Genomic DNA, 16,071 nt, shown 5'->3' on the forward strand with positions numbered 1-16,071 from the left:
TTCCTGTACCTGTGATTTTTAATTTGTGGGTGTGCATAGGCATGAAGCTCACTATGGCTTGGGCAGCACTGTGCTTTTCTCACCGAATCATGTTCTGCGGTTTATATCCAGGGCAAACCGTATCTTAAATCACATCACACAAATGAAAACTGAATGTTAGGGAGAATATGATTTAGACGCTTTATTGCAGATTAAGTTATATTTGAAGATCTCCCAACTTACACTGCTCAGTGGCTCGACAGGTTTTGTCACAGACCATGAGTCCGCATCCCGTCAGAAACAAAGCCTCCTTCCCCGTGAGAAGCAACAACTCTCCCAGTAAACTCAGTGACATGCTTCACTCCTACTCGGAAACCCAGGGGGAACCTCACCTGGGCTGGGCCACTTGCAAGCCTCCCCAACCAGGCCAACCAGAATCTTTCCCTCAGAGGGACACTCAGAAGCTGGATGGAGAAGACCCTCTCGATGTCATATTGGATAAAGTGGGATGGGGCAGCCCTGGAGCTAGCAACTGCCATCTTCTCTGCCAAGTAGAGATGGCCAAGCTGCAAAATGAGGCCGAGCAGAGGCAAGAGTCAAGAAGTGAGCTCATAGTGCTTGCCTCTGAGACTCTGGAACCGAAAGTTCACCGTGCTACTGTGTTTTCTATGAGCTTCTTCGGTGGGCTCACTTCTGGGATACTTCAGTACCCTTAAGATGTGTGAGAACTCTTCTATTATTTTATGGTTTAGATCATTTGGCTCAGGTTTCAGCCACTTGCAACCAAACATGCTCTAAATTCTGTTCCACTGTGAATGGTGGAAATGTTTGGGAGGCTGCACTGTCCACAAAGCTATTCCTAGAAACACAAGGGGATGTGGCTCTCATCTAATTAAGGTGAACATGGAATAGGTTGAGTCCTAGCAGAGGCCCTGAAAATGTTTGTCATGAAAGTATTCAAAGCTTACAGGGAAGGAAGTTAGCCACAAGATCAGCCACTGCACAAAACAGCTGATGAAAAAAATGACAATGAAGAGCAGGAGCTATAGTGTTGTAAAAAAAAATAGAAAAGAGCTGCTAAGCAGAAAAGATGAAGATAAAACAACAATGGAGGGGTTCAACCTGTAATAATAATAGGAATAGCACACATACCTTACAGAATTATTGCAAAGACTCAATGAGTTACTTTGGAGAAAGAGCTTTGACCAATGCCCGATACATGGTAAATGTCATCAAAGTTCTAGCCATTACTGTTATCATCCCAGCTGGGCTGGAAATACTGGAGAGCTACTTGGCCATGAGGCAAGAGAGCAGACTGTCTCTTAACCCCAGAGAGCACCAGCTACACCTTTTCAGGGCCGCACCCCTCCTGCCTCAAGACGCATCACATAACCCCACCCTATCTCAGTACTTACTTCTGAAAATTTTTTCAATTTTCTAGCCGCAGTACTTTTGTGTTAAATGGAAATCTGAAATGTATTCCCCCCACCAGGTGAAAAATGGTAAATATTCCTTTATTCTCCTCTGCCTCTAATTTATTTCCAGGCTGTGTTTGGTTCTTCAGTTGATTCTTTTATCCCTTCATTGGTTTTATAGCCTAGAGAGAATCCAGATTACCTGAATAACTATTGCAAATGGTACTTTCATTTTTTTTAAAGTAGCTTACGTTACATTCTTGGGAAATTCTTTAAACAAACACAAATTGCAAGACAATGTTGAAATGTGCACAAAAAAAATGGCATGTGGTGTATTAAGAATGTATTATTTTTATTATGAATTTCAGTCAGAATATATGTTAAATTAATTTGAGTCCAGCATTTGCAGTACCCTTAATTTACTTCTGTAACCTTGTGGAAGGTAAAACTCTAACATGGGCCCCAAGACATAATCTCTGGTATACCCACCTATACGATCTCTTACCCTTGAGTGGGAAGGACCTGTGATTATGATAGAATAGTACTCTCATAATTATGTGGCGAAGGTGAAAGGATTTTGTAGATGTGAACAAGGACCTTATTCGGTCAACTTCAAGCTAACCAAAGGGTTACTTTGGGTGGGCCTGACCTAATCAGGTGTCTCTAAAAGAGACACAAAGCAGCAACTGCTACTCTCCACTGGCCTTGAAGAAGTTAGCTGATATGCTGTGAGAGGGTCACATAGAAATGGCCTCTGATAGCTAAAAGTGACTCCTAGCCAATAAAAAGCAGGAAAATGTGGGTCAGTCCCAAAATCTCAGAAAGACTGAATTTTAGCAAAGCAATCAAACAAACAACAAAACAACAACAAAAATTGATCTTGAAAAGAATCCTGAGCCTCAGAAGAGATCACAGCCTTTGCCAATACTTTAATATCAGTCTTGAGAGACCCCGAGCCAAGGACCCAGCTAATCCATACTTGGATTCCTGAGCCACAGCAAACATGAGATAAAAGAATTATTCTCAACCACCAAGTCGGTACTAATGTGTTACTCAGCAGGAGAAAACAAATACAAACTGTTATGGAAAAGAGTATGTGCTAAATGTTGGAGGATGCCCACCTAGCAGTTCAGGTATTCTCAGAGACTTCCCCAAAGCCAATAGAGTATCTTCAGAAAAAAGCCACTGGAGGCATAAAATGCTTGGCAAGGGCAGCACTGGGAGAAGGAAGCCTGAGTAATAAATACCCGTGTCAGGGCACCTGGGTGGCTCAGTGGGTTAAGCCGCTGCCTTCGGCTCAGGTCATGATCCCAGGGTCCTGGGATCGAGCCCTGCATAGTGCTCCCTGTTCACTGGGGGAGGCTGCCTCCCCCTCTCCTCCCTGCTTGTGCTTTTTCTCGCTACCTCTCTCTCCTAAATAAATAAATAAATCTTTTAAAGAAATAAAAAAATTAAAATAAATAAGTAAATAGTTGTGCCTATAGCTGAGGGAGAGATCAGTAGCTAGGAACTTTGCAGAGCTATCAACGTGCTTCTGTGAACACTTTGGTGGGGAAAGAAGGATATGAAACATGAAATAGGGCTATCAGATGATAAACAACATTTGGTTTTGGTTCTTTTGTTTGTTTGTTTGTTTTTGTTTTTGGTTCTTCTTATTAAAATAATATATACTCCTTGATGGAAATTTAGAAATGTACAGTGAAGAAGTATAAAAGAAAATACACATTTCACACATAGTTGAAAGCACTCACAGTTTGTGTCTTGCTTTCTTTATTTAACCCGATCGGTCTGTGTTCTCCGGGTTCTTTTCATGGGCGTCATTTGTAAAGGTAGCATATTATTCCTCGTGCTGTGCACTGGATTTGTGCACAAATCCAATGGTTGGATTTACCCAACCATTTCCCTATGGTTGGGAGTTGAAGCTGTCTTTCACTTAAAAATATTTATTCTGAACTTGGGAAAAGTCTTCGAGCATCAGAATCTGTAGGAAATAGTGTTCATTTACCGAACTTCTTGCTCTGGCATTAGACGATAGTCCCCACTTTAAAACAGTTGAAAATCAATCTCGTTTGGGGCTCCTGCTATGTAAAATCCTATCTCATCCTTAGAGTTTCCTCCGTCGTCGGGTATCCTTTTTGCTCAAACATGCTCTGGCTTGATCCAGATTACTTGTTCTCATTGCAATTTCCTCCCCTGGGAAATCTGTTCCTTCCTGCCCTCTCTCCCTCTGTCTCCTTTGTAAACATTAAGGTATGATATGAGATTTGTTCTAAGTAATGTTTAGTAAAAGGCATCTTCCATTTCTGAGAAAGCCCTATTGTTGCTATCCCTAATAACTCATTCCTTGTGCGCATGCAAACTAAGCGCTTCAAGCCTCCAGGCGATCTTCCCGTTCCCCACTGTATGACTTTCATTTATCATGTTTTTCTTGCGAACACTTAGCCTCTGTCTGTGTTGTTATATGTCTCCTCAGTGCAGAGAAGCCACAGGAACCCGTGGCTAGCGGCCTGGTCTTGAAGGCAGACCTTGGGCTCTGGCTGACCATTGATCTTTGATGGGTGATTGGTACCCCAAATGGGAGAGGGGCATTGGAAGGGAGATGCCCTGTACCGTGTCTTTGGAAGGTAGTGTAACATGGGTCTTAGAGTCCATCAGACTCAAGGTGAGGTGTCTGGGGGTGAGGTCTGGGTAGCAGTACTTTCAAAAGCTCCAGTACTTTCAAAAGCTCCCAGGTGATAGTAATGAGCCGCCCATTACACCAGCTCTTCTGCTGTGGGAATTGACAAGGGATGAGGGCCTCTCTTACAACTGCTTGTGACTTGTGAGATCCTCTGCTGGCTCTCACCCCTTTTCTGGCTGAACTTACCTCAAAATCCTCTGACTCCATCAGAGGGTAACCTTGTGAGCCCTTCAAAGGACTGTAAGTGCTTCCCCCTTGCCCTGCTCTGAGGACCCCCTCCTGCTGACCCTCCTTGCCCCTCCTCAGCTCTCACCACCAACATTTCACCCCCCTTCCTGTTAGGAATCCCCCAACCAGCAATAGCCCAAAGACTCCAGCCTAACTCATCCTTTTTTAACTCATCTGGGAGAAATCTGACTTCAGTGGGTTTTTCTTTTTTCTTTCTTAACTCTTTTTGTTTTTTTAATGAAAATTTTTGAGATCATTTTAGATTTACATGCAATTGTAAAAACTAATACAGAGAGATCTTATGAGCCCTTTACCTAGTTCTCCCCAATGATGACATCTTGTAAATCTATAGTAGAATCTCACACCAGGATATTGACAGTGATAATAGTAGAGATAGACATTTTCATCAGCACAAATTGCAATGCTAATCTGTTCCCTGTATATACAATTTTATCACTTTGAGAATGTTGTATAAATGGAATCATGTAGTAGGTTACATTTGGGGTTTATCACTTGGCAGAATTCTCTGGAGAGTCACCTGGGTTGTTGCATATCTCATGTATCAAGAGCTTGTTTGCTTTGTATTGCTAAGTGGTATTCCATGGTATAGACCTGTGTGTGCCATTTGGTTAACCATTCACCTGTTGAAATTCTAGGTTGTTTGTAGTTTTCTACTATTATGAATAAAACACCTTTGAGCATTCATGGACAGGTATTCGCATGAACATAAGTTTTCATTTCTCTAGGATAAATGCCCAAGAGGACAATTACTGGGCTCTACAGTAGTCACATGTTTAGTTTCATAAGAAATTGTATTGCTTCATGGTCTCTTCTCTGAATGTCAGAGATTGTTGCCTGAATTCCAGATGCCAGAAAAAAGGACGAGCCGAAAGGCAAAAAGGATCCTCGCTGGTTATGGGACTTCCTTTATGCAGTCTTCCTAGGAGTTAAAGACAATCCTTGTACTGGGTCTTGCAGCAAACAGTTGTCTGACAACACCTAGCTGCAAAAGAGCCTGGGAAAGCTTACCTTATCTAAGTACACTGCCACTCTAAGTAAAACGGCAGTAACAATCAAAATCTTCAAGGCTTAAAACAACAAAGGCTTGTTTTCCTCTCACATGACATAACCAACCTGGATTGTTAGGGCTCTGATCCATGGTGTTTTCACTCTGAAACCCAAAACCACTATCAGAATCATTTCCAGTTATCATACTAGAGAAAGAGAGAGAGAGAGCATGAATCTTACTCTAGTTCTTAAGATTTACATTTTATTGGCCAAAGTCACATAGTGAATCTACCTACAAAGGGACAGAAAAAGTACAATTTTATCATTTATCAAAAGAAGAGGGACGCCAGGGTGGCCCTGTGGGTTAAGCGTCTAACTCTTGATTTCAGCTTGGGTCATGATCTCAGGATTGTAAGATTGAGCCATGAGTCTGGCTCCACACTAGAGCAGGCATGGAGCCTGCTTAAGATTCTCTCTCTCCTTCTCCCTCTGTTCCTCCCTTCCCCCACTAAAACAAAACAAAACAAAACAAACAAACAAAAAAAACCCACAACAACAACAAAAACAAAAGGAGGAGAAGTGGAAATATTTCATAATTATGAACAATCACACCAGAGTTGGGAAGGAAGGGGAGCAGGGATTTTGGAAGTAGTCTCTGCCACAATTTCAATCTTCTATTATTTAAAATCTGGTTTTGTAAACTGTTTATTTATAAACTGCTCTTGCTCTAGCTCTTGTATATTGATGATCCCAGAGTTCTAATTATCATTAGCTAAATACACCATGCTATTTCATTACTTAGTGCATATATGAATGGAGCATGTTATCCATAGAATGTCCTTCCATCTTTTAATGTCAATGCTCTCAAAACCCCGCTCAGATTTCCTTAAGTCCCATTCCCTGTGCCACAGCACCTTACCTGCGCTTACCCATTAGGATAAGGTACAGCTGTCACAGTTCCATAGTCCCAACCTAATATGGCAGCTCTGTTCCACAAAATCCTTGGGGATCTGGGTCCTTCTACTTCGTGCTATGTTACTCTTTGCATGCCACCGCATGTCACTTTGGCTGCAGGCATTCCAACCATCATGTCTTTACTCCAACCAATAGAAAGGATGAGAGGTCAAAGAATGAGACATACAACTCCCCTCCAAAGATCTTTCTCATTAATTGCAAATGCTACTTCCCCTTAGATCCTGTTAACCAGTATTAGTCACAGACCTATAACATGCTGCATAAGAGTCTGGGGAAATGTAGTCTTCTTCTGGTCAAGAGTGTGTTTGAGTCAAGATTGAGACTCTATTACTAATGACGAAAAGATAATAGCGAGAGAGATTGAGGGATAAATAGGAGCCTGTGCCGCAAAGATGATTGCACCAGTCCATTTTTTCATCTTCCCTTTCTGTTTTCATTCAATTGACTTAACTGTTGAGTTTCTACTGTCTAGCTATAAGCAAAAAAGTCATGGTTTCTACACTTCTGGAGCTCTCAAATATCAAATAAATGACCTCCCAGATGAACCAACGATTACAAATTTTGATTAGCGCGATAAAGGAAAATTTTGCTAGGAGAGAGATTAATGGGGATAGAGGCTAATTTAGATGGAAAGAGGGATCGGAGAAAGTCTTTTGAGGGCTGTGGGGAGAAATATAGCCAGGAGAAGCTGGCACTAAATCAGGGGCAAGGGGACCATGCCAGAAAAAGGTGAAATATCTGCAAAAGGCCCTAAGGAAAGAAGGGCCTCGGCGTCTTTGGAAACCAGTAGAAAGGCCTATGTGCTTAGAACCCAGTGACAGACAAGAGAGGTGTGAGATGCAGCTGGAAATGTCAGCAGGAGCCAGAGCCCAGGACTTTGCAGGTCATACTAAGGATTTGGGGTTTTGTTCCAAATGCATTAGGAAAGCATTGGAAGATTTCAGGAGGAAGAATGACATGATTACCAATACCAAGCAAATAAGGAAGTTAAGAGAGAGTGCTTTTTTTTTTTTCCTTTTTCATGGGTAACATTTTCCCATACATTCTACTGCTATTTTTATCATTCTTTGTATAATTATCTTTTAAGACATTTTTCCTTCTCCTACCCAGATTCATGCAGTAGTATTTGCATTCTTCTGAATTGGCCTTGTTAAAATTCAACATTGGTTTATTTTTATTCTTTCTTAGGTCCCTGTTTTTCATTTGCCTATGATGCAGAAAAACACAGAGTGATTCATTCAAGAAAAAGAAATGGTTATTTAGTGTACCACAATTTAAGACTGATGCCCACTCTTCCTTCTTATATAGCTATTATCAGGACTATTTTGTGATGTCACAAACTACAAATTTCTAGACTCATCATTGACCTCCCAGTCCCAAAGATGAGATGAAAAGAACAATACAGTGAGATTCTTGTGGTTCCTTTTCTAGGCTTTAGCCCTGCTGTGGTTCCTATGTCCTGATTTGGATTTTGGCCCTTGACTTGACTCCTGGCGATGACATAACTGGCCTGATCATTTCTGTGACCTCATTAGACTTCTGTCCCTAGCCTTTCTCTATGGGTCTAGGCCAGAGCCCTGTTGCTGGCCTGAGGATCTCGGCTTCAAGCCTTGAGTCTTCATCTTTGTGATATTTTTTTTTTATATTTTTAGTATCTTTATATTTCCATGTCGCCATCATGAGCCTAGACAAATCAGGAAAATTTTGCTGTAAGAGTAATTAATGGGGATAGAGGCTAATTTAGGAGGAAGGAAGGATCAGGGAAAGCCTTTGGAGGATTGGAGGGAGAAGTGTGGCTGAGTACCCCTTCAGTGGGCTGGAGGAAATTACGGCTCACTTCCTTGTACCAGCACTGAGCTAGGTACTGGGATTCAAGAATACTTTGTCAGAGAGCATCACAGAAGGATTCACATAAAGACAGATCTTTAGCTGAGATTGAAGCATCATCAGAGGTAACCAGGTGGAAACAACGCAGATACAAGTGTGTTGATAAATACGCATAGCCTGTTGTAGAGTCGTGACATGTGAGGGCTAGTGTAGGAGGTCAGGGTGCAAGAAGCAGAGCCTCAAGATGAGACACTGGAGAGTGGAACAGCACCTTGACATGGAGGGCTTTGCATCCTGTAGGTGATGGAGAGCAATTAAAATACTTTAAGCAGGAAAATGAAATGAGGAAATCTGCATATCAGAATGAACTTTCTGGAAGTAATGTAGAAGAAAGATTTGAGGGTGTGAGCCTGGAAGCAGGGAGGGCAGTTTCTGATAGTTTACTTAAGGGTTGGTGAAAAACTGAACTTGAGTAATGGGGTTAAGATTCAAGTTATTGAAAAAGACACAGCCAGAAAGGCAGAATGGACACACCTTGAGGATTAATTGGATAAGGGGTGTGAATAACAGTCAGGGGCCAAAAATGCATGTTTACCTGGGAGTTGGTGCCATTGAATGATGCTAACCACCATATTAAGCAATAAAAGGAGAAGAGCAAGTTTGGTAGGAAAGATGATGAGTTCATTTTCAAACATATTGAGTCAACAAATATGAATGGGCAGAAAAAAGTTGACTTTAGATCTAACCATTCTTATTTCATTTTTTGTTTTGTTTTGTTTTGTTTTGTTTTTTTTGCTGGATATAAAGGCTAAGAGTAGAGGAGATTAGCAAAAAAGAGATCAGTAAAAGAAGAACTAAGATAAAAGAGCAAGAAATCACACTGCTCTAAAACTCATGGCTGGCCATTCATTTCACGAATACTCACAGAACATGTACAATTTACAAGATAGCATTCTATAGAAATAACATAGTTCACTAAGCTATACCTATAAAACATAAGCTTAAAAATGTCATAGAAATATAATACTAACATTCAGTTAGTTATCATACAAGGTTACAAAATTGACAAAAACAAATGCAAAAGTGGTAACTGCCCTTATTATTGACTGCTTATAAGATTTAGCTGCCATTAAAAATAAAAAGATCTAATAGTCATAATCTTAACTAAATGATTAAATATTTCACTCATGTTGTTTTCTGGTATGACACAATATGAAATAAATAACATCTAAAAAGCACTCCTGCCAAAAATTTTTGATTTGAATTTAGTCAAGCTTTTATACCTAACTTCCAGATTATGAAATAATGTAAGAAGTTTAGGAATAAGTCCAGCAGCACCAAGAGAAAAAAAATCAGAAAAAAATCTAAAATGTGGAAAATTCTAGAGGACAACTTTGGGCCCTCAAAAAGTCAATGTCATAGAGGAAAATAAAATCCTGGAATTGTTCCAGATTAAGAGAAGCTTAAAAAAAGAAAAGAAAAGACATAATAATCAAAAAATGATTTAACATTGATTGCATTACTTTGAAGAAATCACTATAAAAAGCATTTTGGAGACAAGTGAGGAAACATTAATAGGAACTGGAGTATTAGATGATATTAGGAAGGTATTATTACTTCCCCTAAGTGATAATGGTGTTGAGGTTGATAGAGAATACTTACTTTTAGAAGAAAAATGTCAATGAAATTTAAAGGCTGTTATTCAGAATCAAGGAAACAGAGCTCACCACCCCAGAGACTGCGTCCTTCCTGCAAACAAAGGCCCCTAGCTCTCATGGGTCTGCACTACCACCAATTCACCATGGATGAAGATATGTTGCACTCAGGGTCAACAATAGCTCCCACACATGCAAGGCCGACTTTGCCGATCACAACACCCGCTAGGCAGCCTTCCCCTCTATTATGGGGCGAACCTGGCCCCAGGACATTATGGTAGGCATGGGCCAGAAGGACTCCCACATGGGCAATGAGACCCAGAGCAAGAGGGGCATCCTGACCCTGAAGTACCCCATCAAACATGACATGGAAAAGATCTGACACCACACCTCCTACAACAAGCTGCGCGCGGCCTCTGAGGAACCCTGCATGCTGCTGAGTGTCCACAGGTTCACCACCATCCCTGCTGAGCAGGAAATCATGTGTGACATCAAGAAGAAGCTGTGTTATGTCACCCAGGACTTTGAGCAGGAGATGGCCACCCAGCCTCCAGCTCCTCCCTGGAGAAGCTGTGAGCTGATAGATGGGCAGGCCATCACCATTAGCATCACCATCGGTTCTGCTGCCCTGAGGTCCTCTTCCAGTCTTCCTTCCTGGACAGGAATCCTGTGGCATCCTCAAAATACCTTCAAATCCAACATGAAGTGTGACGTTGACAACCACAAGGACCTCAAAATCAACATTGGGCTATCAGGGGGCACCACCGTGTTCCCCAGCATTGCTGATGAGATGCAAGAGACCACCGCCCTGTCGCCCAACACCATGAAGATCAAGATCATTGCACAGCCTGAGTACAAGTACCCTGTGTGGATTGGCGGCTCCATCCCGGCCTCGCTGTCCACCTTCCAGCAGATGCGGCTCAGGAAGCAAACAGGAGGACGACGAGTCCCACCCCTCCATCATCCACTGCAGGTACTTCTAGGTGGACTCATTGCCTTCCACCCTTTTTGGACAAAACTTAACTTGTGCAAAAAACGAGATGAGATTGGCATGGCTTTCTTTGTTCGTTTGCTTATTTTAATTTGTTTTGTTTTGGTTTTGATTTTGGATTGGAGGGCGTGTTTGTTTTGTTCTTGGGCATTTGACTCAGGATTTAAAAGCTGGAACAGTAAAGGTGACAGCAGTTGGTTGGAGCAAGTATCCCTAAAGTTCTACAATGTGGCAGAGGACCAATTGTACATTGCTTTTTTTAAGTGTCTTTCCAAATATCATGAGATGCATTGTTACAGAAAGTCCCTTGCCTTCCCAAAAGCATCCCCATTTCTCCGTGAAGAGAAGGGCCAGTCCTCCCCAGAGTCTACACAGGAGAGGGTGATGGCATTGCTTTTGTATAAATTATGTAGTCCAATTTTTTTAATCTTCTCCTTAACACTTGTTCTTTTTGTTTTATTTTGAATGGTCTGCCATCATGGTCCTCTCTATCTCCCCAACTTGAGGTGTATGATGAAGGCTTTTGGTCTCCCTGGGAGGGAAGTTGAGGCATGGGCTTACCTGTGCACTGACTTAAATCCAGTTCAATAAAGTGCACACCTTAAAGGAAAGAAAAGAAAGAGGAAAGGAAGGAATAAAAGAGAGAAAGAAAGGAAGGAAGGAAGGAAGGAAGAAAGAAAGAACGAACTCACAAGAAAGAGTTCAAAAAAAGGAATTCAATAAGGGGGACTGGTTAAATAGGTGTAGGCAGAGTTGAAAGGGCAAAAAGGTAAAAAAGAGGGAATCCAAGTAGCAACAAAAGCAGAAAGCCACTGCTACCTTTTGAGTTGGAAGAACAATGGGAGGAGGTGGTGGTATCGGAGCCCAGGGGCCAGGGCTGTCCAGTGGGAATTGACAGGACTTGCCAATGGAAGCTTGGACCATGGAGAAAAGGACTGTTTGACAAACAGTGCCAAAGACCCTTCCCAAAACACAGCAAGAGCAGTAGAAATATCCTGTCTTCTTTTCTCTCCTTACCATCTTATCTCCAGCCAATGCTTCCCATTAGCCAAAACCTAAGAAGAACCCAGTCACCAGAGAGTATGGGAAACCTATTTTGCAGGCACTGAGTCTCTAAGATACAGAACAAATCAGAGGAAGAGCATTAATGGATAAAGCAAGCAGATGACTGATCCCAGGAGGAAATTGTCATGGTGCTTGCAACTTATTTGCAAGTAGTTAAGAGAAAAAAATATATACATATATATATATACAGATGAAACTAGTAAGATGAAATGTTAAATCTGGGTTGGTATGTGGATGTTCATTATAACTATTTTTCTATGTGTTTGAAAACTTTCAGAATAAAAAGTTGAAAAATCCATTCTAATACTCTTTGAAGGAGGGTATAAGAACCTGATACAAGGTCATGGCCACAGGAATGGAGAGAGGAAATTCTCAAAATGAATTTGACAAAGTTTCTCATTAAATCCTTGTAACCAAGATGGGAAAAATGTGGACCAGAGCAACATTTATCATCTTATTTTCCACCACTATACATTTGAGAGTTGAGTTTTCTATTTGTCACTCTCCCAAGGACATATCCTCTCTTATTCTCATGCCAGCTATAACCCCTACCTTATTTATCATACTCAAGAAAGTTTGACAAAATGGCAGTGAATGAGAGTGGCTTTAATTTGGTAGTAATCTTTAATCTACTCTATTTTTTAAGAAACAAATTAGTTATGAAACACCTCACAGTTGATTACAACAATTCAGTGTGTTGTGACATTAGAGTTGAGAAAACTTCAGCTAGAAAAATAGTATAATTATAAGACCACATACATGGTTGAACACTTCTATCCAAAGTTGTTGATTAATGGGTAGGTGTCAACCTAGACATGGCTCTGCATGATGCATGAGAGGGTCTGTCTTAGTTTGGCCCTGGCCAGTATTACATTTTTTAAAGTATCTTGGATAAGATTTAGAAAACAAGCTAATGTTGATGACTTGAACCCTAGGGTGAGAATGAATGCATCAGATGCCAGCTCAGAGTCCACAGAAATCTGGATCAACCAAAGTGATAAGCCAATAAAAATTTATATAATGGACATATGTGACTAGCCTTTTCCTTGAGTCCAGAAAATCCAACTAATTCTGCGACGTTCTGTACAGGTAACTGAAGATTGTTGAGTTCATTCTCTAGTTCTGCCATCAATTACCTGATAAATTTCAGCAAGCTACTTCAACTCTTTTTAACTCCCTCACTTCCTGCATCAGTAAAAGAGAATAATACTAACAGCTAATTCATAGTAGCTTACATGAGTTCATATATGTAAAGCAGTTGAATATCCCTGGCAGAGAGTAACAGAAACAATATGAGTTATGAGTGTTGGGTGTGGGGGAGTACCAGTAGTAGTGTTACCTAGTAAATAGTTATGAGAAAGATTTAGTAGTTGACACAATTAATAGAGTTCAGTTGTAGAACAGACTTACCAAAGGAGTGCATGTCATTTAGGGCTTTATTTAATTAGAATCCCTCTGCCTGAAATGAGGTTGATGAAAGTCCTGACCGGCTCTGTTCTGCTCATGCTGCAACTGAAGAGTGGATTTGAGACTGGGTGCCATAAACAAATCGGAGTCTGTTCAACAGACCTAGGACACAGGAACTGTTGATCCAATCGGAAGTGTCAGTCTGTCTTTAGAAGTTTAGTGATCTGTCAAATGAAATTTAGAACTTATTCTGTGTGACTCCCTCATCGATTTTTCCAGAACCAATCAGTAAAAAATGACCACGACATAGATTCTGAGTTCACATAATGAAAATCTTCCTTGTGATCAGAATGAAGGAGATGTACTTCGGAGTGTGTTAAGTTACCTGTCCCCAAATGATAAGGGATTGTACATCAGGGTGACCACCTGGCATAGATATAATGGGATTCAAATCCAAAATGGGTGATTGGATTAGATGTCTTGTGACATTGACCCTCAGAAACCCTGCAAGATTATCCAAAGCAATCTAAGGATTCTAGAGTTGTTTTTTAATTACATTCTTAACTGCTTCCCAAACTGCTGCCTCTTGAGCTCTTATTGGGTTTTTTTAAGCTTAGGGCCAAAGGTCTTTATTTGTTTTCCCTACTGCCAAATAAGTTAAATACTCAGTGTGTTCATTTTTTAAGGAAATGAACTTGAAATGATTAAACAGGAAATATGCACTTAGCTCCTAATATCAGCTGCCTCAAAACAAAATCAATTCTGTTTCAAATGGAATGCTATTGGAGAGTTGTTCAGAAATCTGTTGATACTAAAGAAATATTGAAGGTGAACGCATCAGGGAGAGGAAATGAGAAACTTAAAGATATCTTTAATGCTAAAAAGGCATTCAGTCCTCCTGTCGTCAAAACCTTGACAATATCTTTAAAATGCCTCTGTGCATTTGAGGTGTAAATATGTTGGGCTAAAAGCCAGTGACATGCGGATTAAAAAAAAAAAAAAAACTTTTCTCTGCTAAATCCTCGATCGAAATATAGAAATTTGAATTTTGAAGACATCCAATTACTGACCAGTACTCACACCATGAATACATAGTGGGAGAAGAAACACCAAACCCAGAACAGAAAAATCCTGATAGTTCTGACACCTTTATGTGAACACACTGGTCACTCATCTCCCACATGGCCTCAGTTTTTAATCACTAAGCATACCTTTTAAGACTGAGAAATAGCATGTTAGCACATTCTATGGAGTAACACCTTGTTTCCTTCTCTAACTAGCTCTGCTGCTAAGGGAACCATTTTCCAACTCGGTCAGTGCAATCAGGTGATTTACACCAAACAAGTTGATATCATAGAACTTCACCTAGGTTTGTGGGTCTTATTAAATAACAAAAAAATATGTTCAAATCACTACCTTCTAGTGAAAGATGAAGATAGCAGCATGAAATCTAAATGACGTGTATTCTAGCTTTACTCTGTATTAGGTTTTCATGTTTTGCCCACAGGAAAAAATGCAAAGTCATATATTTTTTTTAAAGGATTATCTTGAGGGGAGGGGATTTTTTTTTTAAGATTTTATTTATTTATTTGACAGACAGAGATCACAAGTAAGCAGAGAAGCAGGCAGAGAGAGAGGAGGAAGCAGGCTCCCTGCTGAGCAGAGAGCCAATGTAGCAGGGCTCCATCCCAGGACTCTGGGATCATGATCTGAGCCGAAGGCAGAGGCTTTAACCCACTGAGCCACCCAGGCACTGGGGAGGGTATATTTTTAAACCTGAAGTTTAATTTGACTGTTGTTTCCAAATTTTAAAACATGGACAGATTTAAAATAGCTTCCCGAAAACAGTAATAAGTAAAATTGACAACCAGCAAACCTTTATCTTGTAGTAGTTTAAACTATGATCTTCTTCCAAGAGAACTGGATTCTTTGTTTTCCAGAGCTCACAATTTTCATTTCTAGAGCCAAAACTCTGTAGTTCACCACATCCTGGATCAAATGCTCCAGTTTCCTGCTTAGAAAGCTTCTATGCCTTCAGGTCCAGGTACCTTCATGAGGAACTGAGAAATGCTTCCTCTCCTATCTTATTAAGGATATGGGATGTTCTGTTTTGTTTTGTTTTGTTTGGTTTGGTTTTACTTGGAATTCCATCAGAAATGAGGTGCAAACAGTCAAAAATAAGAATGCACAGTATTAATAGAAATAAGATAGCTTACATCATCAAGTCAATCTACTTTTTAGAATTTTTGTCTTTCTGAATACTATTGTACACAATCCTAAGAAGTAAGTATTGGCCAACATCTATTATAGTGAATAATTTCTCTATGGCATTATTTTAATAGAGAAAATTTTGAAAACAGATAAGTGAACAACAATAAAGACACTTATCTAAATTATTTTTACCAAGTGTATTTAATAACATTGGAAATTTTAGAAGCCAACTTGAAAACTCTTATCTCTTTGAGAGTCAGCTCAAACTTAAAGGCAATACAACTGAGAGAAAAATGTTTTATGATTCTAAAACAGGTGGTTAACAACTTCAGCTTTCTCTTTACCTATTAGTGCATTAGCAGATTTCTTTGACAGCAAATTACAAATGTGTGCAAAGTAGACAAAGTACAAGGCAGAATGAAGAAAAAGCTCCCCCCAAAAGACATTTTCCTATCCCCAGAACACTTTGTCATGAAGTGCTGGTAAAAATTTTCCCTGCTTTTTATCCTAGGCTTCCCTGTCAATATCACCCAAAAAACTTTTTTAAAAAATATATTTAATGAGGTGCGCCTGGGTGGCTCATTCTTTTAAGTATCTGACTTGATTTTGGCTCAGGTCATGATCTCAGAG

At 40.2% G+C, this 16,071-nt stretch overlaps 1 pseudogene; it reads left to right on the forward strand.

Moving 5' to 3' along the window:
• Window positions 1-257: 257 nt before the first annotated feature.
• Window positions 258-10,750, forward strand: LOC131827943 (actin, cytoplasmic 1-like; annotated as a pseudogene).
• The last annotated feature ends 5,321 nt before the right edge of the window (window positions 10,751-16,071 follow it).

The sequence above is a fragment of the Mustela lutreola genome, chromosome 3 (genome assembly GCF_030435805.1).
Source record: "Mustela lutreola isolate mMusLut2 chromosome 3, mMusLut2.pri, whole genome shotgun sequence".
Lineage (NCBI taxonomy): Eukaryota > Metazoa > Chordata > Mammalia > Carnivora > Mustelidae > Mustela > Mustela lutreola.